Source organism: Ictidomys tridecemlineatus, chromosome 8 (assembly GCF_052094955.1).
Source record: "Ictidomys tridecemlineatus isolate mIctTri1 chromosome 8, mIctTri1.hap1, whole genome shotgun sequence".
Lineage (NCBI taxonomy): Eukaryota > Metazoa > Chordata > Mammalia > Rodentia > Sciuridae > Ictidomys > Ictidomys tridecemlineatus.
The window spans coordinates 129,234,061-129,261,228 of NC_135484.1; the positions used below are offsets into that span (position 1 = coordinate 129,234,061).

Sequence of the window (27,168 nt, forward strand, 5' to 3'; positions counted from 1 at the left end):
AGCTTGCAAAAATAAAAAAAAATAATCAGTGACACTCTTAGTGTCAAGGATGTAAATAATTTAAAAGTAATAGTGAGCTAGTTGGAAAACACATCCAGGTTATTAACTGCTGCTTTGGAAAGTTAGTCTGCTCTCCAACTTATAAAAGTGAGAGAGGAATTCTTTATTAAGGTGTGTATAAGAAAAAAAAAAGGAGTTTTGACACAGGTTTTAGTTGACCGTCAACTTTAGTGGGTGATTAGGGTTCTGCCAAGATGATAAATCCTTGAGTTATTTGGAATAATGTGATTTTATCTAGTCTTGATAAACAAAGATTGAAGTCTAATATAAATCAGGCTTGGCTAACGAAAAACATTTCAATGAAAAGTAAATGTATGAATAAACACATAAAACAATATTTAACAAAAAGTCAACATTCAGAATATTTATGCAATTATGTAATCAGGAGTAATGTAAGAAAAATGACAACTAAAGAAAAAGTGAATTAATAAAAAATAAATAATGTAATTAATTAATTAATAACAAGTACAAAGATTTAATGTGACTGGAATTGTGAAAGTCAGCTTGTAGCCATGAAAAAGTGTAAAGGTACATAGAAATGGTGTTTTGCTACTTACTGAGACATACCCTATGAACTATAAATTTCACTCCTAGGTGGGAAGAGTTGAACACAGAACCCATTCACCTGGCTCTCTCACTTGGGAACTGTGCAAAAAATTACATTTTTCTTTCCCCTCAAATTTTATTGCTGCTTCCAAGAACACTACCCTCTATATTCACGCTATCATTGTAGACTTGTAGCATCTGAACCCCTCTACTGTTCAAGTTTTTCTTCTTTTTTTCATTGCTCTTTTTCTCCCTACCCCCATATCGTCCACCAATACTTATTTTGTATAGCAAAATCTACATACTCAGCAATCACTAGTCTTATATTTTACTGTATCCATTTCCTACCTTGTGCATGACCACTTTGAGATCCCCTCCATCAAAACATCAGTAGTCCAAAGTGATCAGAATCGGGGGTAAAATTTGCAGAATATTAAAGGTCAGTTACACAACAAGAAAGGTATAAAAAGTGGGCTTCATTTAAAGATGAAAATAAAAAGAAAATTTTTAGACTTCACTAGTTAAAATAAAGGATCCAAAATTTATGAGTCTCAATAATTTGAATTATACCTGTGAGTCACTTTTTTGGGGGGGAAGGGATATAAGGACATTGTTAATGAGTTTAAAGCTCAAACTGTTTTTTTTTATGAGACAAAGAACAGAAAAGTTAAAAAATATCAAAGTAATTGTGATATCATTTTAATAAATAAAATATATACATATTTATTCACAAATTGCTTTAACCTTATAATCAGTTATAAGTGTTAGTGCAATTCTCTCTGGGTTAGGTACTATTATTGGAAGAAAACTTTGTCTTAAAATAACCCCATACAGAGGCATTTAATGCAATTAACAGGCCATCAAATAATAATAATAAGTGAGGTGTGGGGGTTTTCATGGTTGTGAAACATACCTGTAATATAAGCTACTTGAAAAGCCATCACAGGAGAATTTTATACACTCTCTGAAGACATATATGTAAATATTATTTATAAAAAGTGTTTATGGGTTCTGTAGTCAGGGTGCACAAGTCCAATACACAGTCTTTATTGTTTCTTGAATAGTTTTTGTTGTAGATGGACACAATACCATCAGTAGTTTGTTTGTTGGTTGGCTTTTTAATATGGTGCTGGGTGTTCAACCCAGTACCTCACGCATGCTAGGGAAGCACTCTATCACTGAACCATAACCTTAATCCCCCAAATCCTTTACTTAATTCATTTTTTTTTTTTTGGCGGGAGTGTATGTGTGTAGTGCAAGGTATTGAATCCATGGCCTTATATAAGCAAAACAAGCACTCTACTGACTAAGCTATATCCTCAGCCCTGATTTGTAGTCTTTTTTAAAAAAATTAAAAAACAAACAAAAAAAAAAACAACAGATGCAGCTGTAGGTTGTGGTGAGGATCAAACCCGGGCCTCAAGAATGCCAGGCGAGTGCGCTACTGCTTGAGCCATGTCCCCAGACCCTGGCTTGTGGTCTTTTAACCTTGACAATGGAGCAGCCTGTCATTTAGACTGATTCGCTGCCCACTTGGCTCAGGTTGGAGGCAGTGCCTGAAGCCTTGGCCAAACAGTCTCTTAGGCGAGAACTGTCTAATCTGTTCACAGCTGGTGATGAGGGGGCGGGCTTCCATGAACTTCCGTTCCCTTCGCCTCAGGAGCCAGCCATTTTTTCAATCTTTTTTAGGCTTTCTGTCCTGGATCCGGAGCCCAGGTTTCTGTGCTATGGATAAGCTGAAAACAAACCACAGGGAGACCACTGAGAACCCTGAAAGCCAGGAAATGGTAAGTGTGCCTTGTTATCTTGAGACTGCGGAGGAAGGTGGCTTAATTCTGACAGGAGTGGCAATGGTGGAAACTGGCAGTCGTGGCTAGGGACTCCTCCTGGTCCTCTCCAGAGTCTTGTGGCCAGAGGGTCTCTCTATAGCAGAGAGACCTTAGCCTTAGCCTTCACCTCCCTCTTACTAGTCTAGTGAGGCTTACATCAGCAGTTGAAAACCTGGGCATGTTGTTTCATTATTGTATGGTGTTTTCAGCTTCTTTCTTTTTTGTTGAATTTTTTTTTTTTTTTTACTTTCTGAAATGGAACCATTGTACATTGTACAAACCATCTACTGATGGAATAAATAAGTGAAAAATTATACTGCTGTACCACACACCAAAGAAGAAAATCATTTAAGAGGGAGGAAAATTAGGTAATGGTGAAAAAAACTCTTTATACCTCTAACCAGGTCCTTGGCCATCGTGAACATTCCAAACCATGACACCTTTTGATGATGGGAGGTCATGAATCTGTCATCAGCCTTCCGGGTTATGGGTGTAAGTGCCAGCACTTTGTGGAATGTGTAGCCGCAGCTCCCCCACCTTCAAGTTTTGTGGGGGAGTTAAGTTTGCCCTGGGAGCCCATTAGGCCACTGGGCTTGATGTCCATGGAAGGCAATCGCTTAGGATCCCCCACCCCTGGCTCCGCCGGCTAAAAGGTCTTAGATTCCATGGTGGGGACGAGGGCGAGGGGTGCAGGGTGGGTGGGGAGCAGCAGCTCCGAGGAGCAGACTGACTCAGGGAAGGAAGCACATTGGGTTTCTGCAGTCTAACCATGCCACAGGGAAGGCCTTTCCAGCCAGCGTGGAGTGCAGGGCTGCTGGCGCTCTGCCTGGTGTGGCCTTGGCAGGGCCCAGCTAGTCCCAACTGCTGGCCCATTCCTACCTTCAGGCACTTCAGAGAAAAACTAATGACAACCTTGGTACCGTGGACATCTTCATCCTCCACCGGGCCGGGTCCCCTCGCCTGTCCAGAGAGGCCACGTGAGCACAGGAGGCCTGGCTACCTTCCTGTCTCCATGAATGCTGTTGGAGTCTCCTTCAGCTGTCTGGGTTGTAACCTCTCCGGTTTGCCAAAACAGAAATAAATATCCAGATTCATCTTTCATCAAAATGGAGCTTTGTGCAAAGAAAAAATGTTACCCTAACTCTACAGAATCTGAAAGTAAAACCACCTTAAGGTATGTTGAGAGGTGGCGCCTGGGGTCCACTTCCACGCTGAGGCACAGAACACAGTTCTCAGCAGAACTGACCACCTGAGGGGCAAAAGTGATAAGTACAAGGATTTTTTTTTTTTAAACAGAACCTTTCGGCATTGCTCACTTCAACATTAAGATTTTTCAAAGTGGTTTCTTTTTTTTTTTTCCTTCCCTTATTTCAGGAGACATTTTGCATGAGGTATTTGAAATTCAGGAACATTTTGATTCTTCTTGAAGTGCAGGAAATGTATACGCTCCCTTAAAGAAACAAAAACAACAACAAAAAACAATAGGAGCTTCACCCTCAGAAACTCTTAGAAAATGGAACCTGGCAGACACTTCCCATGTGGTCAGGAGAAAGATCCACATGTCAAAGTGGTACCTGAATATAGACCAATTAACCCAAACACAAATAAAAACAAAAACCCCCAACAAAACCCGAAGTCCCCCTCCCACCTCCTAGTAACACACAACTCAAAGGGAGTCAGAACTCCAGTGCAGTAAAAAAAGCTGAGAAAAAGGTTTATGGTCTGAGGAGTCCGTATGTTAATTAAGAGCAAACCAGGCCTCAAAACTCAATAGCTAGGCAGTTCATCCAAGGGGGCATCTCTGCTTTGAGAGGACCGTCCCAGTGCAGGCCGGTCACAAGGAGGGGAATTCAGTAGCTCCTTTCTGAAGGGTGTGCAAATCTTTCCAATTCCTTGGTGCCTTGATTCTGACCTTTAAGGCCCAACCATCAAGGCCTGATCCCTGGTGGCATAAATGTCCTGGGAATGAGATTCCATCCAACTGTCGGCTCTGGGAGTCAGAACATTTTGCAGAAGTGAGTGGGTTTCCTCTGATTGCAATCTTGCCTCTGGGGGCTGGGGAAGGCCAAGGATGGGGGTGGGGGCTGGTCAGAGGGCAGCAGGTTTCTATGGATTTGAAATCCAAGCAACATCCCATGAGAAAGTTCAGCACCAGCTGCTCCCGCTGCCTGCTTCCACCTCCTGGCCCTGCTATCCTCTTAAGGAGACAAACACGCAGTCAGCCAGAGAAGCCACTTGATCTTCGGAGGTCCAGGAGGAAGCAGTGACAGAGGTGGTGGTGACAGTAGGGGCAAGAGGGTGGAAGTGCCAAAAAAATATAAGGGCTTTGCATGTCCATCTGGGCTGCTGGGAACTTGGAAATACCCAGCCCCCAAGGCCCTGAGGAGGTAAGGTCATGGCCTGGACCCGAGGAGGCCAGCCCTTGAGGACTGGGCCCTGGCACCTATAATTCCTGGAGTCCTGGAGGCTGGTGCCAACCCCACCCAGGGCTCAGAGGGGGCCCAAGTCCCCCTTTCCAAAACTGGGCCAGCTGAGGAGTGTCTACTGTCCTGCAGCTCCAGCCTGCCCACTCCACAGCAGTCCTGGGCTGGAAGGAGCAGGGCGAGGAAGGTGGTGGCCACTGCCTCATCTGGACTGAGAGCGCACTTTGTAAAGGGAGATGCAAAACAACCAGGAAATGCCAGAGGTCACCTCAAGGGCACAAGGCACAAAAAAAGAAAGTGGAAGGAATTGGTAGAACAGTGAAAAGCCCCCCCCTGACAGAAAAGCGAATTCCTGATGGGTACCACCCTCCAATAGATGATATCGATAAATAGAGAAGTGGGGGGGAAACAGCAGCAACACCAATGTGACCTTGGCTTCCAAGACAGTGTGGACGCTCCTGAGGGGTCAGCCTGCCTCCAGGACAGCCGCTTCGGGGTTCGGGTGTTTCGCTTCACCCCAGAGTTCTTCAGTGTCTGAGAAGTTCGCCGTTCTGGGTTTTCTTGGATTCGCACTTGGTAAACTTGAAACGTTAGGAGTCCTGTTCATGCCCAAGAGGAATGGCCCTCACAGTGCTTTCTAAGGTGAGCCGGAGGAGCTAGCTCGGCATCTATGTATCTTTCGAGTTCTGGTGAGAGGCTCCAGCTTCATCTGTTTAGAGGGTGGCACTCCTTCCAAGTCCTGAGAGATTGTGGACATCTGCGCTGCCAGCCTACTTTCTCTGAACTGCTCCTCAAGCTTCCATCCAAGACTGAGTTCTGCTCATCAGAAGCGGCTTCGGCCCCAGGGTGCTCCTTCCGTCAGCTGCGCCTAGTCCCTGGGGCCTCTGCACCACCATAGCTGGGCGTCTGGGGTTGGGCTCTGGGGCTGGGCTGGGGTCGCTGCTGTTCCCCTGTGGGATGCGGGAGGCATCTGCTAGGGAGCTCTGGTTGCTGTTATCATCCATCCTCCGGGATGCATGTCCATCATCCTGGGGAGGAGCTGTTCTCTGGGGTGGTGACCTGGGAGCCACACTTCTCGTCTTGCTCTTTTTTAAACTGGATATATTATGAAATGAGACTGGCCCTAGTGACCATTTTTTCTACAAATTATTATTTATCTCTTCCAAGATGTATATTGTATTGTGCCATGCACTTGGGCTTCAAGTGTTTGGGTGAGTATCATTGCATACTTATATGTTATCATGATCACATATGCTCTAATTTCAGTAAATCTCTGTGATGGGGAGTATCATTTATATTCAATATCCAAATAGTTTCCACAAATAGATACTAACTTAAACTCCTTTTGAGTTAATGATTATTAATTTGTTTTAAATGTTCATCAATATTACTTAATTTTTCCCATGATGGGTTTTTATTTTGTATTTATTAAATTTCTAAAGATTTTTAATTTTTATAGTTAATAAACATATCTCATGTATAAATTTGCAGTTCAAACTTCTGTCCTTTATATCTTTTTGGCTTAAAAGATGAGAAAATGATCCAAAAATGCAGCTAGAAATTTATTTCAAGAAAAAGAAAAAGGTTTAAATTATTTTTTTAAATTGACTTTTTTTACTCATCATTTATTATAAGTTTCTTGTATGATTGTAAGGGTAGGTTATTTAAAGTTGATTCTAGGGCTTATCTTTGTTAGTTACTATGAGAAAATTAAATAAGAAATTGATCTACACTATGGCTGCAGGAAAATGAATAAATTTCTTTAAAATCATATGGTAATAAAATTCTTCAATGACATATTCACTAAACATCCACTCCTTAAAAAAAATTTTTTTCTGTAATATTTTTGGCAGTGAATCATGAGTTCTATTTCTGGATTTTGGGGTTTAATATAAAATCATATGGAATACAATTTGGCCAATCCTAGAAATATTCATACATAATTTGTTGTGTACTTAATGATATGTTGTGGAGATGGCAACTAATGAACATATTTATTTTTAGAAATAGTTACTTTTTTTTCTTTTCATTTTCTAATAAGCCTTTTAGATTTATTTCCTTACTGAGTCATTTAGGGCCACTGATGTGTTTTTTTTTTTTTTTTCATTTTGTAATCTCCAGGCATTTACCCTTCTAAGAAATCTGTCTTGTGAGCTCTGTTTCTGAAAAGTTTCTTAACATAAAAAAAAGTATTTATGTTGCCCTGAAATGTATTCTCAATGTACTCTCTTCAAAATGGAGAGAAAATAATATTTCCCCAGATTGACATCCCTGTGTCAGGAGCTAACAATACATTGATGGTCTTTGAAGAAATTTCTACAGTTCTGTCTCTGGGTAGTTTTCTGTTGGCTGCTGAATTGCCATTTAGTATCCAGGTACCCATGTTTTTTCATCTCTACTATGGGAATAATTTTAGAGGGCACAGATGAATAATGCTCTCCATGGGGCTATGAATACCTGTATGTTCTGTGGTGCACAGCTGACAAAGCCCCTGGGAGACACTGTGCAGATTCTAATTGGTTAGCCATTATCTGCTACTCACATGAATTTTCTTTCAAAAGCTTGTAATAACCTTTTCACTTTAGGCATCCATGTCATCCACATTCCCAAGTATAAAAGTTTGGATCTTTCTTTTCTGAATTCTAGGTTCCATTTCTCTATGGTTCAATGTGATGCAAATATATATATATATATAGTCTTTCTTTTACACAGTGTTTCTAATAAAAAATGTTCTCTGCTCCAAGCCTATATTTCCCAAGTCCAGCTATGTTTAGAAAATGACCTAGAAAGTTGTATTTGATAATTTATAAAGGAGAGTTGAGAATACTTCTTGCTTGTGTCTCCCTTCCTTAGAAACTGAACCAGAACTATGCTTGGCCCTGTAAAGGGAGCACCATAATCATCAGATATATAGAAAAAATGTTGATTGATTGTATATTCTCTTCTAGGAATTCTCTGTAAAGATCCTTGGCCCACTTCTTGATTGGGTTGTTGTTGTTGTTGTTGTTATTATTATTATTATTTGCTTAGCTTTTTGAGTTCTTTATGTACCCTAGAGATTAGTGCTCTATCTAATGTATGAGGGGTAAAAAATTCATCCTAGGATGTAGGCTCTCTCTTCACCTCACAGATTGTTTCTTTTTCTGAGAATAAACAAAAGTTTGATTCCATCCAATTTATTAATTTTCTATTTTAATTCTTGTGTTATAGGTGTCTTATTAAGGAAATTGGGGACTAATTCCACATGATGAAGATTAAAGCCTGAATTTTACTCTATTAGACACAGAGTCTCTCGTTTAATTCCTAGCTTCTTGATACACTTCCTTTTCAATGACCACTTCCCCCTTTCCCAGTATTATCAGTTACTGTTTTGCAGTATTATCAGTTACTTTACCCATATTATATTTCAAATGAACACGGTATTTTCAATTGTTATAACAAAACTGGATGAGACTTTTAAAGTATTTTTTTTCTCTCTCTGGGTACAATGATACATGCATATTAATTATAGAGACTCAAGTGACTAAGCCAGTAAGATTGCAATTTCAAGGTAAACATCCATAACTTAGACAATTAGAAAAACCTGTCTCAAAATTTTAAAACATGGCCGGGTATGTAGCCCAGAATTAACATGCTCCTGTTTCAAATCTCCAGTACCATAGAAAAAAAATCAAAAGCAAAATTATTGTTGTTGTTATTGTTTATGAGGATTTTACATGATGGAAAAGTAAAGAAGAATCCCTTGATCTTGGCAAAATCATGTGTTTCTATTCTTTCTTTGTGTCTCCAAGGGCAGACCACCTTTCAGAGTGTTTTTATGCTCTGATTTCCTTTTGTGGAATTTATATGAGAGCATTCTCATTCCATACTCTAGTGTTTTCCTGAAACTGTGTTTTAGAACTATGTAATATGAGGATCCCACAGCTGGCACATCTAATGCCTCTTGTAAGCCCAGACCAGTACTTGGGGCTTTTCTTGTTCAAGAGCAGTATAAATGTAGAGGGTTTAGTTTGTCAAAGAAATAATTGAGAGAACTCTCAACTTCCATTTTTTTAAATGTCTTCACTAATTTTATAGTCTATCACAGTGTTTCTTTCTTCCATATTCATATAATTGGAGTACTACTTACTATTCCACTTTTTCAGAGTAGCCATTCTAACGGCTGCTCTCAAGCTGCAGAAAATCTTATAGTTGGCTGGTGCACTAAAATTCTGATGCAAGCTTTTTAGATTCCAGGGTGCCTTATGCTCACTGGAAAAAAATTGATGTACACCTATTTTAGAAATAAAGAGGGATCTGTGATTCTAATAATTTTTCTTCACTAATATTAGAGATTTTAACTCATTACAATGTTTGCACACCAATGTGAAACCACTCCTTTTTGATCTAGGGAGATTTGCACCTGCACAGTTGCCAGTGCTTTCAATGCTTTGAGGTTTCAGATGTAGTCCATTGAATGTAAAAAGTTAATATCGGGACAAATTACTTACAGAAAGAATTTGTTAGGTCTGGTGTTATTACTGAAGTGAGCTGGGTGTGAGAGCTCAGGAAGTGCTAAACTGCCACTTTGGATTTCAGTGCTGATCTGTTTTTCCCTGTTAATTATTTGGTACTGTCTAGATAAACATTCAACTGTCAGCAACAGCTCTTTGCATTTTTAGAGAATGTTGGCAAATCCCTCTAAGGGATTAAGGGGTTCCCTTAAGATTTAACACCTCTTCCACTCTGGTCTAATGGAAAAAAGCTCATGGATCTTGCATGGCCTTAGAAAACCACTTAAATTTTTTTTCCTCCTGGAGTTGATACTCATATACATCTTATTCCTTCCTCTGTGTGTACAGATAAATTAGCATTCAAACCTGGAATCTAAAAAGCTTGCATCAGAATTTTAGTGCACCAGCCAACTATAAGATCTTCTGCAGCTTGAGCACAGCTGCTAGAATGGCTACTCTCAAAAAGTGAAAGAGTAAGTAGTATTTCAATTATGGATATGGAAGAAGAAAACACTGTGCTAGACTATAGGAAATTTAGAGTTAAATATGCTGTATTTCAAACCCAAATCAGTCTTTATTCCTATTAACACTGGATTTGGGCATTTTGTTCTAGTAATATGGCATATTGCTCAAATCAGGATGATGCTCAATTGCATTCTACTCCTCTCTTGGTAGATTTTTTTTTCAGTTTTCCAACGTGTGTGCCTATAATTCCTTTACAGTTTTAAGAAGGACTCAATACAGGAGTATATATTTATTTGGTGTATCCATAAATGGAGGGAGGTTTGTATTCTGCTTTTATTTTTATTTTATCTTTTTAAAAATTATCTTTCTTTATATCTGCTGTTTGGTGAATGCTTGTGTATAATTCCAGTGTTACACACATTCTGCACACATGTCCCTACTTGTGATATGTGTCTCTTGTTCTAACATCTACTTTGAGGTTGGATTGTAGCATTCATTCACATTAAATACTTTTATTGATATGTTTTGATTTATATACTTACAAGACTTAACAATAAAATGATATTTGCATACATATGAATTACCCTGTATTATGATTTCTTTATCTTAAAATTACTACACTATTGTAATATTATAACATGTATTAGTGTCAGGTAATGATCACTAATTCATTTGCTCTTATATATGAGAGAGTTGTTTGATTACAAAACAGTTTCTACAAGTGGATAATAAAAGCTTAAATTTTTATTTTCCTCTTTTGTGAATGCATTTATTCCACATATTCATCAATACTATTTAATTCATCTATATGATGTGATTTTATTCAATGTTACCTAATTTCTAAAGATTTTGAGTTTTAATGATTATTGAACACTTAGATATATCCTTTTTAAAGTGGCTCTTCAAGAATTTATTTTGCTTTTCTTTTGCAATGTTTTATTTTTTCTTTCTTCTTATAAGTGTTTGATTATATGTGAGGAAATTAGTTTTTTTTTACCTTGTCACTTTTGCACCTTTTAATGTAATAATTTGATGAATAGATTTTGTATGTTAATATTTTATAATTCATAAGTTTAAACATATTATATTGTATAATTTTGAAAACAAAAAACTATTTTTTTTTCTTTTGTGATATTAGGGATTTAACTAAAGTGTCCTATTGCTGAGCATATCCTCAGCTCTCTTTTAAATTTTATTTCCAGATGGGGTTTGCTCAATTTCTTCAGTTGGCCTTAAATTTTGAATTTCATGCCTTAGACTCCAGAATAGAAGATATTTCAGGTGTGAAACACCATATGCACCCTATCTTTTGTATGTAAACTTTTGAGCTTTGTACTTTTTTATATATTTCAGTATTATTTATTAATAACATATTCAGCATTTAATGTGTCAAAATAAGTTGTTATGTTTTATGAGTGGAGGGATAAAATAGCATTTTATTATCACACTGTTTTCCCAATATCCTAGCATCTTTCTTTGGAATGAAAGCCATTTTTCGTCTTCCCTGCACTGTAATCTTCATTATGTATCACTGCCTATATAACAAGAGACTTACCAAGAGTTTTATTGTTGTTGTTGTTTTCTGTAATTCCACCAATTATTTTATTATGAGGTCTACCCTGATTGATTTAACTTCATAACATCAATCATGTGGCATCATGGTATTTTGGTCAGCAGTAGATTTTATGTACAACAGTGGATATAGCAAATATCTTAGCCATGTACTAGTCTATACCATCTAGATTCTTGTCATTACACTCAGAGAATTGAAAAATTGTAGAATATTCTTTGGATATATTTTTCAGAGTGTATTTTCATCAAGTGAGAAATAATTATATATGCATATATTTGCATATGTATTATATAATTGACATAATTTTTATTTGTTGAATTTTCAAATTTGCTAGTGCTTTTTAAATTGTATCTGCTTTTTTTGAAAATTTGTACTGAAGATTGAACCCAGGGGTGCTTAAGATGAAGCCACATCCTCAGTCTTTTTTAAAAAAATATAGTTTATTTAGATTACAGAGTCTTGCTGAGTTGCTAAGTGCCTCAATAAGTTGCTCAATACAATATATATAAGACAATATTATATATAATATTGTCTTAGAATTTATGATCCTTTTTCCTTATCCTCCTCAGTCACTGGAACTACAGTTGTCCATCACTTGACCCGGCCCATTTGCTTTTTAAAAGCACCAACATTGATATTGGTAACTCTCTCTGTGTTATGTTCATCTTCAATAGCTTCTAATTTTTCTCTTTTGCTTAATATTTTCTTTACTTTTAGTTTATAAAATTTACTTTTCATTGGGATGGATGACTTGATAATAAATTCTTAATCATTTTATGGCTTACTAATTTTTTTCTGTATGTTTTATTTTCAACCTCATGAATTCCAATTATTGCAGCTGTATGAAGGTATAAGTGAAAGATAATAACCTGTACAGTAAGTGTTAAAGTAATGACACTACAATTTAACTCAGTTTTTTGACTGCACTGTATATACCTGAAGGATATAAAATCAGCATACTACATTGACACACCCACATTAATGTTTATAGCAACACAATTCACAATAGCTAAGCTATAAAATCAACCATTCAATAATGAATGGATTCATTCAATGATGACAGGATAAAAAACTGTTGCTTATGTATACAATAAACTATTAATCAGCCATAAAAAGAACTACTTTATGGTATTTGCTAGGAAATGGATGAATCTGGAGATTTTATGCTAAAAAAAGCAAACTATTTCTTTAAAACCAAAGGTTGAAAGTTATTGCTGATATGTAAAATCTAAAGTTCATAAAATGAAGAAGGGTAAGAAAAGAAGATCAGTAGATTGCACAATGGTAAAAAAAAATAATAAATGAATAAATAAATAATGATTAAATAAATAAATAAAAGAGAAGGGGATAAAAATATTAAGGATATATATATATATATATGTATATATATATATATATATATATATATATATATATATATATATATATATCTGAGTGAATCCTACCATCATAGCCATCAACAACCACAGAATTTTAATTAGGATAAGATATATTCCATGCTTGCTTCATACCATAAAAATTGATTTTACTATCAGGTAGAACTTGAAAGAACCAATAAAATATATTAAAAAAATTATATTTGTTTGAAGAGCTATATGTATATTCTATTATAAACATCATACAATATATACATCAATCAAAGTTTATATATATATATATATATATATTCACATATTTTGTATATGAAAAACTGTTAAAATTATAAAAAGGAAAATCCAAAGAGGATTGTTGTTGCTATTTTGTATATTAATAACATACACAAATACCATAAAATGTTTGAACTTAAATTCACTATTAAATATTTCCATTAAGTGGTCTGTCTACCTTGTTACATTTCAAAATTTTTCTTATACCATTGGTATTGAAATTATTAGAGATCTCACTGCATATTAAGAACAGCCAGCTTTATCAGAGAAATAACAAATAAGATTTTACACTTTAGTAAATCTCTGATTAGTGGTTGTACAATTAGAATTTGAGGATTCCCTTTCTTAATTACCATAATTTTCTTATATGAACAGTATGTATAATTTAGATCATGATATAAAAATTATAAAATATATATTTTTGTGGTAATGCCTGAGTTTTATATTGTGTTTCATAAATGTGGAGTATATATGCTTCTTTGAACTTAAATCACTTTTTCTGCAGAAGTAGATAATGGTATCTTTGTGTTCCAAAACACCACCTACATGATAGTCTACTAACTCTCATTTCAACTTCAATGACATTGCAGACTGTGCAAATGTTCATGTGGTCAATGTGTTTATTTATTTACCTATTCTTATTTCAGGTACTGTTAACATTCAGGGATATAGCCATTGATTTTACTGAAGAGGAATGGGAATGCCTTTGACCTGCTCAGAAAAACTTATATAAAGATGTGATATTAGAGAACTATAGACACTTTGCCTTCCTGGGTAAATTTAATTTCCTTTTAAATATTTTAATTACTAATTATTACTTAATTTACTTCTGTTATATCTTCTGGGAACTTCTCTGTAAGAATGAGTTTCAGATTTGTGTTTCAAAGAAAAAGGGCATTTTTCGTACAGATATTTTACTCTTTAATATATATTATTTTATTCTTTAATCTCTCTCTTTCTTGGTGTGTTATACATCCTTCACTTTAGATAATAGTACCTAACATAATTTAGTGATGTAAACTATTGTAGCCTAGACAGAGCAGGGGGCACAGTTGAGATGTTCAAATGGAGAAAACCAAACTAAAAAATGTTGACAGAGTAGTTATTCAGCAGAAAAAAGTTTCAGAAGCTTATGTTTATTTCTTTTTATTGTAATCATTGAACACATACTGCCCTATATTTATTACATTTTCAAATTCTTTGTAGTCCTCTGTTTTCTTCTTTACTGATGTCCCAGTTTATTCATATTAACCACCAAAACTTACCTTTTGTTGTAAGGGCCAGCATGGTCTCTTACAAATCTTCTTGTGAGGAAACCTGTAAAGAAGCAAACAGAAGAGAGAGACACACACACACACATTGAAAAGAAAAAAAGAAAAAACTGGCCACTCCTCTTCTTGGCTGCATATAGTATACCCCAAAATCACATAGCTTCTGTTACCATTCATACATTGTAACCCAGCCTTATTTTAACCCCAAGTGCTAGCTAACCAAGATATGGTACAGTTAATACAAACATAGAGCCCCTTCACCCTAAGGTCATTACCACAGAAACTAGATAGTGCACTTGTATATTTGTCTTAATAGCTTCAGGGAGAAACTGCTGGGCATTACCATTGTGGGACTCAGGGTGCCAGTTACCATCACCCTGTCTATTTCCAAGGTAAGAATACCTACAGCCCCACCTCCTTTTTAAGGCCTTTTGAATAAATAATATTACTTATCTCCTTAATGCTGGTGAAGGCAAATTTGGGCAGGCATAAACAACAGCAAGTGCCAAAATCAGTAAACATTCACCTATGAATATTTTTTGACCCAGATGAAATTGAGTAAACATGAAGTTAGTCATTCCAACAAGTCTAAACATCAATCATCTTGTTGGACCTTACTAATGATATATTTAAGTTAATCAAACTCTTTTTAAATAAAACTACTATTATCACTTAAATTGAAGGAACATTTTATTAAACTTCTGATATCTTTTATGATGTAGCAATAACAGACAATCAATTGCAGCATGATTGTCAAGTATGGCTTGACAATGTTTTTGTTCTTCATGAAGCATTTAAACAGCCATGGAGGCATGACTAATATTTTTTATGGTAGCATAGGCGAGTTTCATAGTAGTTTCGTAAGCCCGTTGAGCTAATCCAGGAAAACCCATTAAGGAGAATGTCAAAGCAACAAATTCTGCCTTAGAGAGAAGATTCACTGAATCATCAGAGTTTTTATCAAGAGGAATAGACATTTTATAAATAAATTGTGTAGGATGGTGACCTATTAAATACTATGTGGATGGTAAGGACCCAGTTATTCTGCTAAGACAACAATGAATACCATGAGATGTTTTTGCAGGTATGTAACAATTTCATCCAAGTGAGTCAAGATATTGTAATGGGTTGTAGAAGTCCAGGATCTGACAGTACTGAATTTCCCACAGCTGGTGTACAAAAACAGAGCAACATTGTTACTAAGACCAAAGCATTTACAGAGATTTGTGTGGGTTTACCAATCAAAGCAGTAAGAAAGTTATCTAGAGCACATTCTAACCTCATTTTAGTCAACACCTGTTGAGCTGAGGTTGTTAATGGTTTTATATCACCCCAAGTAACTGAAATTATAGTATGTTGGGTTCATCTTTTAACGTTTCTCCTCTTTTGAGGAGAATGATTATTCTCTTGTTTGGAGGGACTCTTCTTTTCCAGGGTTAAATGAAACTTAGGAATCAGCTTGTGAAGTCCCTGATGCATATTTATAATTGCTATATTTCATACATCAAGCTAGAGTCCAAACAGGAGATGTTGGCATAAGTGTAGCACTCTATGCTTTTCCCCATGTGATCAAAGGCATAGGATCATGTCATGCTGGGTCAGGTGGAGTCTTATATATTACCTAATTTTTTTGGCAATGGATGTTTGTGAATAAAATGTCTATTCACTGAATATGACCAATTTTGAGTATTTAACTTTATGTTGTATATTGAGTACATTAACTGTAAATAAAACAATATTTAATGCATACTAATATGAGAGAGGCTAGATCTTTGTTTCTGTTTTAAAAGACAAGTATTAGGATACAATTTGCTCACTCAACAAAAGCTTGTCCAAAAGGATTATGAGAAATTTCATGATTTAAAACTGTGTCTTATTGATTCAAAATTGTGCAAAAGGATGAGATGTAAAGGGAGGGCATTATCCACCTTTAAACAAATAGGGCCTCTAGGAGCGGATCATGCTTGGTTTCTTTCCATGCTCTCTGCTGGAACTGACTTGGCAGTTTCTTTCTTTAGATTCAATTCTGTTAGTAATTTTTTTTCTTTTGTTTTGTGTTTTGCAATATTGCATTGATAATCATAAATATTTTGAAGTGAAAAATTCATTATATTTATACTTTGTAAGTTGTTTTCTATATTTCTTATTATTTTCTATTTTGATTAATGATTTAATTTCTGGATCATTGCTTTTTATTGTGGCATGCTTAGATTCTTTCCATATATATATATATATATATATCCCACTTCTCTTTATATATCCTTTAGGTTTTTAATTTTTACACTATTTCACAAGTTGCTTAGACTTGTCTTAAACTTGGTTCTGCTTGGTAAGCCTCTCCCATATTGGTATAATTTCAACTTTGCACACTAGGAATGCTCCTCTCATTTTTTCCTAAAGAATTATTCACATACACAATTTGTGCTTATTTATATCAATATTTTTGGTCTCAATTTCACTGTCTAAACTTTCTTTAAATAGTTATTTAGTGTTCTTTTTAAATTTTTTTTTTTTTTAGTTTTTGGTGGACACAACATCTTTATTTTATTTTATATGGTGCTGAGGATCAAACCCAGTGCTCCGCACATGCCAGGCGAGCGCGCTACCTCTTGAGCCACATCCCCAGCCCCATTATTTAGTCTTCTTTGAGTAATTCATAACTGCCAATATCCTAGTTTTCAGTTCTTTATGTTTTTTTTTCTTTTTTGTCACTTGGATTAAGCCATGCTTCTCTTTGTTTATATTTGCTGTATTATTTTTATTTGTTCATTAAAGGAGCTAACCATAGATTATATAGCCCATTATGGGAAAAAAGTATAAAAAAACTTTTAAATAAATAAAGATAGGCAAGAACAGTGCTACATCCTTGTAATATTTGCTAATTGGGAGGCCATGCAAAAGTACTTCATGTTTTAGGGAAGTCATAGAAATTTAGAAACAGCATGACTCAAACAATTTTAAAAAGACTTGTGTTGTAGTTCAGTGATATAGAATTTGGGGGGTTAATCTCAAGCACTACACATGAAGAATTAAAAGTTGGATGACCTAAAGATCCAGAAATGCCAGTGCTAAATATGTATCCATGAACAATTAAATCAGAAAATTGAAGAGATATCTCTGTTTTTGTGTTTAGTGCACATATTGTTTTCAGTTTAAAGCTAGGGGGCGAAGGGAGTGCATCACCCCAGTGTGCCGTGTCACTGAGCGGGAGAAAGACGAGGTGAAATGGCTGAAGGCTATCTTGTTGGGAATTTCCAGTGAAATTGAGGTGCTCCAGAATCTAGTGGACGGATTTCAATCGTGCAAGGTTCGGCTGTGGGAGCTCAATTTCTCCGCATGGAGGGTCGCATAGCCTGATTGTCGATCGCCCCGCGGCTGGAGTCTGCGGCATGTGCTGGGAAGCGGCGAGGTGCCGGAGTGGGGGTGCAGCGATACGGATTCGGGGGGCTCCCGCCAGTTGTACAATGGCCGTGCTAAGTGCTGAGTTCCGGCTTTGAGACAGAGGAGAGAAGCAGTCCAGTTCGGTTGCAGACACCGGTCTGACCACGGAGGAGGTCAGCAGCCGCCATCTCGGAGAGATGACGTAATCATCCCCGTTTTCTACTGATTTCAGCTCATTCAGCTACGGAACAGGTGATTTCAGGCTGGTATTTGCCTGCATCTCGCAGACAGATTTTTTGCTCAGGCTAGGGACTGGAGAACCTGTAGAGCTCCTGGGGGCTTGTTCCTGGCAAGGTGTGCACCGGGCTCTGAGCGGCCGGATTCTGGTTCCCGGGGCTAACTTGGCCCAGGGCTGGGGAAACTGCGGAGACTGCCGGTGGAGGCAAGCTCCAAGTGGAGCGTGCGCTGAGCTTGAGGCGACTGGGTTCTGACTCCCGGAACAGTTTTGGCCTGGGGCTGGGGAACCCGTTTGGGGTTGCTCCTTGGAGCCAGCTCCCAGCAGATAGTGCGTCGGGATCGGAGAGGCGGGGTTCTGGCTACCGAAGCTGCTTTGGCCCAGGGCTGGGGAACCTGCGGTGACTGCTTCTCGGTCAGGGTCCTGCTGAGTGCTGTGGGGGCCGGGGGGGCAGAGTGGAGCTGCCGCCTGCACCCAGAGCAGGCCAAGTGACCCGCCGGTGGGGTATCATGACACTCCAACTGCAGCTGGGGCCAAAGAGAGTAGCCGCCCACGCCTAGAATAGGACCAGCGACCCCACAGCGCTGTAGCCAAGTAACCTCATTTGGAGTAGGGGCTCTGCAGAGCTGCTGTCTGAGCCTGCAGGGTAGGCAGACCTGCGACCCACTGGCAAGACAGGCCCGGTAGCCTGCCAGCGTGGTGGACACGTAGCACTGAGGCAGTCACGTCACACTGGTTGGAGTGGGGGTGGAGCAGGGCCACCGCCCGGGTTCGGAGGGGGCTCAGCAACCCGTTGGAGAGGTAGTCAGGTACCCCCATTGGAAGTGAGGGCTGTGCAGAACTGTGACCCACTGGCCTAGAGGCCTGCCAGCATGGTAGAAACGTCACACCAATTGGAGTGGGGACCGAGCAGAGCCACCGCCCACATCCGGATCAGGACCAATGACCCCAGGGTGTGGTAGATACGTCACCACAATTGGAGTGGGGGCAGAGTAGAGCCGCCACCCGCACCCGCAGGCGGGGCAGACCCACGCCTGCGGGGGGGGGGCACAGACCTGCGACCGACAAGCGTGGTAGACAGACCACCCTAATTAGAGGAGGAGCAAAGCCACTACCCGCTCTGCAAGGGAGACTTCCCACCTATACAAGAGCAATATAAATAAATAGGGGATAAATTTCAAAAACACAACAGTTTTACCAAGCAGAAAGAAATGCGAGCAGTATGAAAAGACAAGGAAAGAAAGGACCACAAGCAATGCAGGTCAACTCAACTTTAGAAGAGGTAATAGCTGCAACGGATGGAATGTCAGATAAAGAGTTCAGGATATACATGCTTCAGATGATCTGGAGTCTCAAGGAAGACATGAGACAGCAAAATCAGAGAATGAAAGATCACATTGACAATGAACTACATAAACAAATCCAGGAAGTAAAAGATCAATTTCACAGGGAGATAGAGGTAATAAAAAACAAACAAATAGAAATCTTAGAAATGCAGGAAGCAATAAACCAACTTAAAAACTCAATTGAGAATACTACCAGCAGAGTAGATCACTTAGAAGATAGAAAATCAGACAATGAAGACAAGGTATTTCAACTTGAAAAGAACATAGACAGCTCAGCAAGTCTGCTAAGAAACCATGAGCAGAACATCCAAGAATTATGGGACAATATTAAAAGACCAAACTTAAGAGTCATTGGGATACAGGAAGGCACAGAGCTCCATACCAAAGGAATAAACAATCTATTCAGTGAAATAATACGAGAAAACTTCCCAGACTTGAAGAATGAAACAGAATCCCAAATCCTAGAAGCCTACAGGACACCGAATGTGCAAAATCATAAGAGATCCACACCTAGACACATTATAATAAAAATGTCCAACATACAGAATAAGGAGAGAATTTTAAAAGCTACAAGAGAAAGGAAGCAGATTACATTTAGGGGTAAACCAATCAGGATAACAGCTGATCTCTCAACACAGACTCTGAAAGCTAGAAGATCCTGGAATAACATATTTCAAACACTGAAATAAAATGAGTTCCAACCAAGAATCGTGTATCCGGTGAAATTAAGCTTCAGGATGGAAGATAAAATGAAAACCTTCCATGATAAACAAAAGGTAAAAGAATTTGCAGCTAGAAAACCATCTCTTCAAAAAATCCTTGGCAAAACATTACAGGAAGAGGAAATGGAAAATAACATTGAAAACCAACAGTGAGAGGTAGGACAGTAAAGGGGGGAAAGTAATCAAAGAGGAAAACAAATCAGGTTTAGTAACTTTAATAAACAAATATGGCTGGAAGAACAAACCATATCTCAATAATAACCCTAAATGTTAATGGCTTAAACTCACCAATTAAGAGACACAGGCTAGTAGAATGGATAACAAAACAAGACCCAACAATATGCTGCCTACAGGAGACGCATCTGATAGAAAAAGATATCCATAGACTGAAGGTGAAAGGTTGGGAAAAATCAAACCACTCATATGGACTGCGGAAACAAGCAGGAGTGTCCATACTCATATCTAATAAAATAGATTTCAAGCCAAACTTAATCAAAAGGGATAAATAAGGACACTTCATACTGCTCAAGGGAACCATACACCAACAAGACATAACAATCATAAATATATATGCCCCAAATAATGGTGCAGCTATGTTCATCAAGCAAACTCTTCTCAAGTTCAAGAGTCTAATAGACCACCATACAATAATCATGGGAGACTTCAACACACCTCTCTCACCACTGGAAAGCTCTTCCAAACAAAAGTTAAATAAGGAAACTATAGAACTCAATAACACAATTAACAACCTAGACTTAATTGACATATATAGACTATACCACCCAACATCAAGTAGTTACACTTTTTTTCTCAGCAGCACACGGAACCTTCTCAAAAATAGACCATATATTATGTCACAGGGCAACTCTTAGACAATATAAAGGAGTAGAGATAATACCATGCATCTTATCTGATCATAATGGAATGAAACTGAAAATCAATGATAAAAGAAGAAAGGAAAAATCAAGCATCACTTGGAGAATGAACAATAGGTTACTGAATGATCAATGGGTTTTAGAAGACACCAAGGAGGAAATTAAAAACTTCTTAGAGTTAAATGAAAACACAGACACAACACATTGGAATCTATGGGACACATTGAAAGCAGTTCTAAGAGGAAAATTCATTGCTTGGAGTTCATTCCTTAAAAAAAGAAAAAACCAACAAATAAATGATCTCATACTTCATCTCAAAATCCTAGAAAAAGAAGAGCAAAACAACAGCAAAAGAAGTAGAAGGCAGGAAATAATTAAAATCAGAGCTGAAATTAATGAAATCGAAACAAAAGAAACAATTGAAAAAATTCATTTTTTTTGGTGCATTAATTCATTCTATTTAGTCATTTTACCTTGTACATATAGTATAAAAAAGTTTTACAAAACCTTTAAAGAGGAACTAACACAATACTTTTCAAGCTATTTCAGGAAATAAAAAAAGAGGGAGAACTTCCAAATACATTCTACGAAGCCAACATCACCCTGATGCCTAAACCAGACAAAGACACTTCAAAGAAAGAAAACTACAGACCAATATCTCTAATGAACCTAGACGCAAAAATCTTCAATAAAATTCTGGCGAATCGGATTCAAATACATATCAAAAAAATTATACACCATGATCAAGTAGGATTCATCCCTGGGATGCAAGGCTGGTTCAATATACAGAAATCAATAAATGTTATTCACCACATCAATAGACTTAAAAATAAGAACCATATGATCATCTCAACAGATGCAGAAAAAGCATTCGACAAAGTACAGCATCCCTTTATGTTCAAAACTCTAGAAAAATTAGGGATAATTGGATCATACCTCAACATTGTAAAAGCAATCTATAATAAGCCACAGGCCAGCATCATTCTGAATGGAGAAAAATTGAAGGCATTGCCTCTAAGATCTGATACAAGACAGGGATGCCTCTCTCACCACTTCTATCCAACATAGTCCTCGAAACACTGGCCAGAGCAATTAGACAGAAGAAAGAAATTAAAGGCATAAAAATAGGAAAAGAAGAACTTAAATTATCACTATTTGCAGATGATATGATTCTATACCTAGCAGACCCAAAAGGGTCTACAAAAAAACTATTAGAGCTAATAAATGAATTCAGCAAAGTGGCAGGATATAAGATCACCATGCATAAATCAAATGCATTCCTGTATATCAGCGACAAATCCTCTGGAACGGAAATGAGGACAACTACTCCATTCACAATATTCCCCCCCCCCTAAAAAAAATACTTGGGAATCAACCTAACAAAAGAGGTGAAAGACTTATACAATGAAAATTACAGAACCCTAAAGAGACATATAGAAGAAGACCTTAGAAGATGGAAAAATATACCCTGTTCATGGATAGGCAGAACTAACATCATCAAAATGGCGATATTACCAAAAGTTCTCTATAAGTTCAATGCAATGCCAATCAAAATCCCAACAGCATTTCTTATAGAAATAGATAAAACAATCATGAAATTCATATGGAATAATAAAAGACCCAGAATAGCAAAAACAATGCTAAGCAGGAAGTGTGAATCAGGCGGTATAGCGATACCAGACTTCAAACTATACTACAGAGCAATAGTAACAAAAACAGCATGGTACTGGTACCAAAACAGGCGGATGGACCAATGGAACAGAATAGAGGACACAGTAACCAATCCACAAAACTACAACTATCTTATATTTGATAAAAGGGCTAAAAGCATGCAATGGAGGAAGGATAGCATCTTCAACAATTGGTGCTGAGAAAACTGGAAATCCATTTGCATCAAAATGAATCTGAATCCCTATCTCTCACCATGCACAAAAGTTAACTCAAAATGGATCAAGGAGCTTGATATTAAATCAGAGACACAGCATCTGATAGAAGAAAAAGTTGGTTATGATCTACATACTGTGGGGTGGGGCTCCAAATTCCTCAATAGGACACCCATAGTGCAAGAGTTAACAACTAGAATCAACAAATGGACTTACTCAAACTAAAAAGTTTTTTCTCAGCAAAAGAAACAATAAGAGAGGTAAATAGGGAGCCTACATCCTGGGAACAAATCTTTACTCCACACACTTCAGATAGAGCCCTAATATCCAGAGTATACAAAGAACTCAAAAAATTAGACAATAAGATAACAAATAACCCAATCAATAAATGGGCCAAGGACCTGAACAGACACTTCTCAGAGGAGGACATAAAATCAATCAATAAGTACATGAAAAAATGCTCACTATCGCTAGAAGTCAGAGAAATGCAAATCAAAACCACCCTAAGATACCATCGCACTCCAGTAAGATTGGCAGCCATTAGGAAGTCAAACAACAACAAGTGCTGGAGAGGATGCGGGGAAAAGGGCACATTTGTTCATTTTTGGTGGGACTGCAAATTGGTGCAGCCAATTTGGAAAGCAGTATGGAGATTTTTTTGGAAAGCTGGGAATGGAACCACCATTTGACCCAGCTATTCCCCTTCTCGGTCTATTCCATAAAGACCTCATAAGAGTATGCTACAGGGACACTGCTACATCGATGTTCATAGCAGCACAATTCACCATAGCAAGATTGTGGAACCAACCTGGATGCCCTTCAATAGATGAATGGATAAAAAAAATGTGGCATTTATACACAATGGAGTATTACTCTGCATTAAAAAATGACAAAATCATAGAATTTGGAGGGAAATGCATGGCATTAGAGCAGATTATGCTAAGGGAAGCTAGTCAATCTTTAAAAAACAAATGCCAAATGACTCTTTTGATATAAGGGGAATAACCAAGGACAGGGTAGGGATGAAGAGCTCGAGAAGAAGATTAACATTAAACAGGGATGTGAGGTGGGAGGGAAAGGGAGTGAGAAGGGAAATCGCATGGAAATGGAAGGTGATCCTCAGGGTTATACAAAATTACATATAAGAGGAAAGGAGGGGTAAGACAAGATAATACAAGTGGAAGAAATGATTTACAGTAGAGGGGTAGAGAGAGAAAAGGGGAGGGGAGGGGAGGGGAGGGGGATAGTAGAGAATAGGACAGACAGCAGAATACATCAGACACTAGAAAGGCAATATATAAATCAATGGAAGGGTAACTGATGTGATACAGCAATCTGTATACGGGGTAAAATTGGGAGTTCATAACCCACTTGAACCAAACTGTAAAATATGATGAATTAAGAACTATGTAATGTTTTGAACGACCAACAATAAAAAAAAGAGGAAAAAAAAAGAAATTTGAGGAACGACAGGTGTGGGAAAGATTATCTGACCTTCTCCCCTGACATAGGTCATAAAACTCTCGAGTGACAGACACCCTCCTTGTATCTTACTTCCGAAGATGGAGGAATGTCAAGAGGCACCTCAATGAACAGGCCTTGCTAATTCCCAGGTTATTCCCCTTAGCTCATGCCATCTTGTTCTACCACATTTTGCCACAGCTTTTCACTCTTCATCAATGCTAATGTAAAAATATCCACTTCATTTCCTAAGATGTCACATAAAACTTACACTCAATAAACTTATGTGCTCTTCAAAAAAAGATAATAATAAAGCTAGGAACTCAATGTATGTGCCCATCAATGATCAAATGAGTAAAACTATTGTACTTATATACTATTATTATTCAATTGTAAAAATATTTTATCTTTTAAAATGTTATAAGAAATATATTCAGGACTTTGCATTAAGTGAAATGTGGTAGGCAGAGATTAAGTTGCAGTAGCATTTGATTCACATGTGGAAGTCTGGAAATCAGAAATTTAGTGAGTAAAATTTTTCTCACCAGGTACGGTGTTTTGTGTAGGGTTGGTATTATAGCAAAGTCTCATTTTTTTTTATTTTATTGCACATAAGAGGTTCAAGAGTTATTTTTTAACCACATGGTGAGTGTACTATGTTCTTTATAAATACTATTAGAAGGAATACAATACCTTGTAAAAACAAAACTGATAATTATATGAAAAAATGATTATGTTAATTCATTCTCTTTTGTGCATTAATTCATTCTATTTAGTCATTTTACCTTGTACATATAGTATAAAATACATGATATATTTAGGAAATAAAAAGGTGTATTTGTCAATGAAAGAAATCATCATATCACACAAATTTAGAAATATAAAAATCAATTTATTATACTTGATTGTTATGTGTTGACTTCATCCAAGTATTATGGCCATAGGCCATATACTCTTTTAAAATGTTTTTATGGAAAATTCTATAGACATATATGTGTATATTTCTTAGTAATTTTTTGTTCATATTTCTTTTTAAGAGTCCATAGCCTTTTTACCCTTGTTGAATATTTGTGGTATTATCACTTAAAATATACTAGTTATTTTCATGTCTGTATGTCATGGTAGACCAAAACCAGTTTTTGGACACTCTTTGTAAAAGCCACAAATGTTTGTATATGTTTTACATTTTTCTTATTCTACTGAGAGTGAAGGTAGCTGGTAGATATCTCCTAAATACACAATAGTATCTTATGGAGGAAAAAAGGCTATGGATGATAAAAGTAACATACTTACCTTCTCTTTATTATATTACTTTTCTTAATGATGTACTCATCTTGGATACTGTGGTCTCTACAAGAATTGGGGTAATATTCTCAAGGTAATTCTGTGTATACATTTTTATTAAACTGATATTTTTTTTCCTTTATGATTATTTGGACTTACTCCTGATGTACTTATTTTATCTTAATTTCATGTTATGTATGCAAAATATATTTATCCCTGTCTAATAGATATTGTTTTTTTATTTTTGTTTATTTCAGCCATGACTCTTCATGATACCCAAGAATATTCATCAGAAAAGGGCATAAAACATATATTTCACAAAGTGATAAGTGGGAAATATAAAAGTTGTGATCTTGACTATTTACAACAAAAGAAAATATGGAAAACTACAAGTGAGAGTGAACACCAGAAATCATATAAAAAATCAGGCCTTGTTCACGACCAGAGAATTCACACAGGAGAGAAGCCCTACAAATGCAAAGAATGTGGCAAAGCATTTAGACTAAAAACAGACCTTATTCGCCACAGTAGAACTCACACTGGAGAGAAGACCTACAAATGTAAAGAATGTGGCCAAGCTTTTAGTCTAAAATCACACCTCAATCGTCTCAGCAGAACTCACACTGGAGAAAAGCCCTACAAATGTAAAGAATGTGGCAAAACTTTCAGTCTAAAATCACACCTTATTGGCCACAGGAGAACTCATACTGGAGAAAGGCCCTACAAATGTAAAGAATGTAGCAAAGCTTTTGGTCAAAAACAGACCTTTTTAGGAACAGCAGAACTTACACTGGAGAGAAGCCCTACAAATGTAAAGATTGTAGCAAAGCTTTCAGTCAAAAATCACACCTTCTTCGCCACAGCAGAACTCATACTAGAGAGAAGCCCTACAAATGTAAAGAATGTGGCAAAGCTTTCAGTGTAAAGTCACCCCTTATTTGCCACAGCAGAACACACACTGGAGAGAAGCTCTACAAATGTAAAGAATGTGGCAAAGCTTTCAGTCAAAAAGTAGGCCTTATTTACCACAGGAGAACTCACACTGGGGAGAAGCCCTATAAAATGTAAAGAATGTGGCAAAGCTTTCATTCTAAAATCACTCCTTATTTGCCACAGCAGAACACACACTGGAGAGAAGCCCTACAAATGTAAAGATTGTGACAAAACTTTCAGTCGTAAAGTAGGCCTCATGTGCCACAGTAGAACTCACACTGGAGAGAAGCCCTACAAATGTAAAGAATATGGCAAAGCTTTCAGTCAAAACTACACACTTGCTTAGGGTGCCCATCATTCATTGTTAAAAAATCTTTAGCTATATAAAATTTTAAAACTCTATGTCACATTGTGATTTAATAGAATTTTAATAAAATATACATTAATAATGCTGAAGTCTTTTATATAATCTTATATCAGTTTATGAAATAAACATGCTATATGTGATTTTCTCAAGTCTAAGTGTCTTGTGTTTTAAGAAACTATGGACAATGCAAATTAAAATTAACATACTAATATGAATAGCAGAAGCACCACAGGAAAGATGAAAATGAAGAATTGGGAGATTCCATCATTATAGGTGTAATTTTCTCAACATCTTTTCAATGTACCTAACCCAGTATTGGTACCAAAATTAATGAGCAACCTCTTCTCATGCTGAATGTGCAAGAGGCTTTTATAT

At 37.0% G+C, this 27,168-nt stretch overlaps 1 long non-coding RNA gene across 1 annotated transcript; it reads left to right on the top strand.

Moving 5' to 3' along the window:
- Nucleotides 1–78: 78 nt before the first annotated feature.
- Nucleotides 79–26,875, top strand: LOC144366306 (uncharacterized). The gene is made up of 2 exons (XR_013425328.1): nucleotides 79–2,393; nucleotides 25,751–26,875. It is a non-coding gene; the product is annotated as an uncharacterized LOC144366306 (long non-coding RNA).
- Nucleotides 26,876–27,168: the final 293 nt, after the last annotated feature.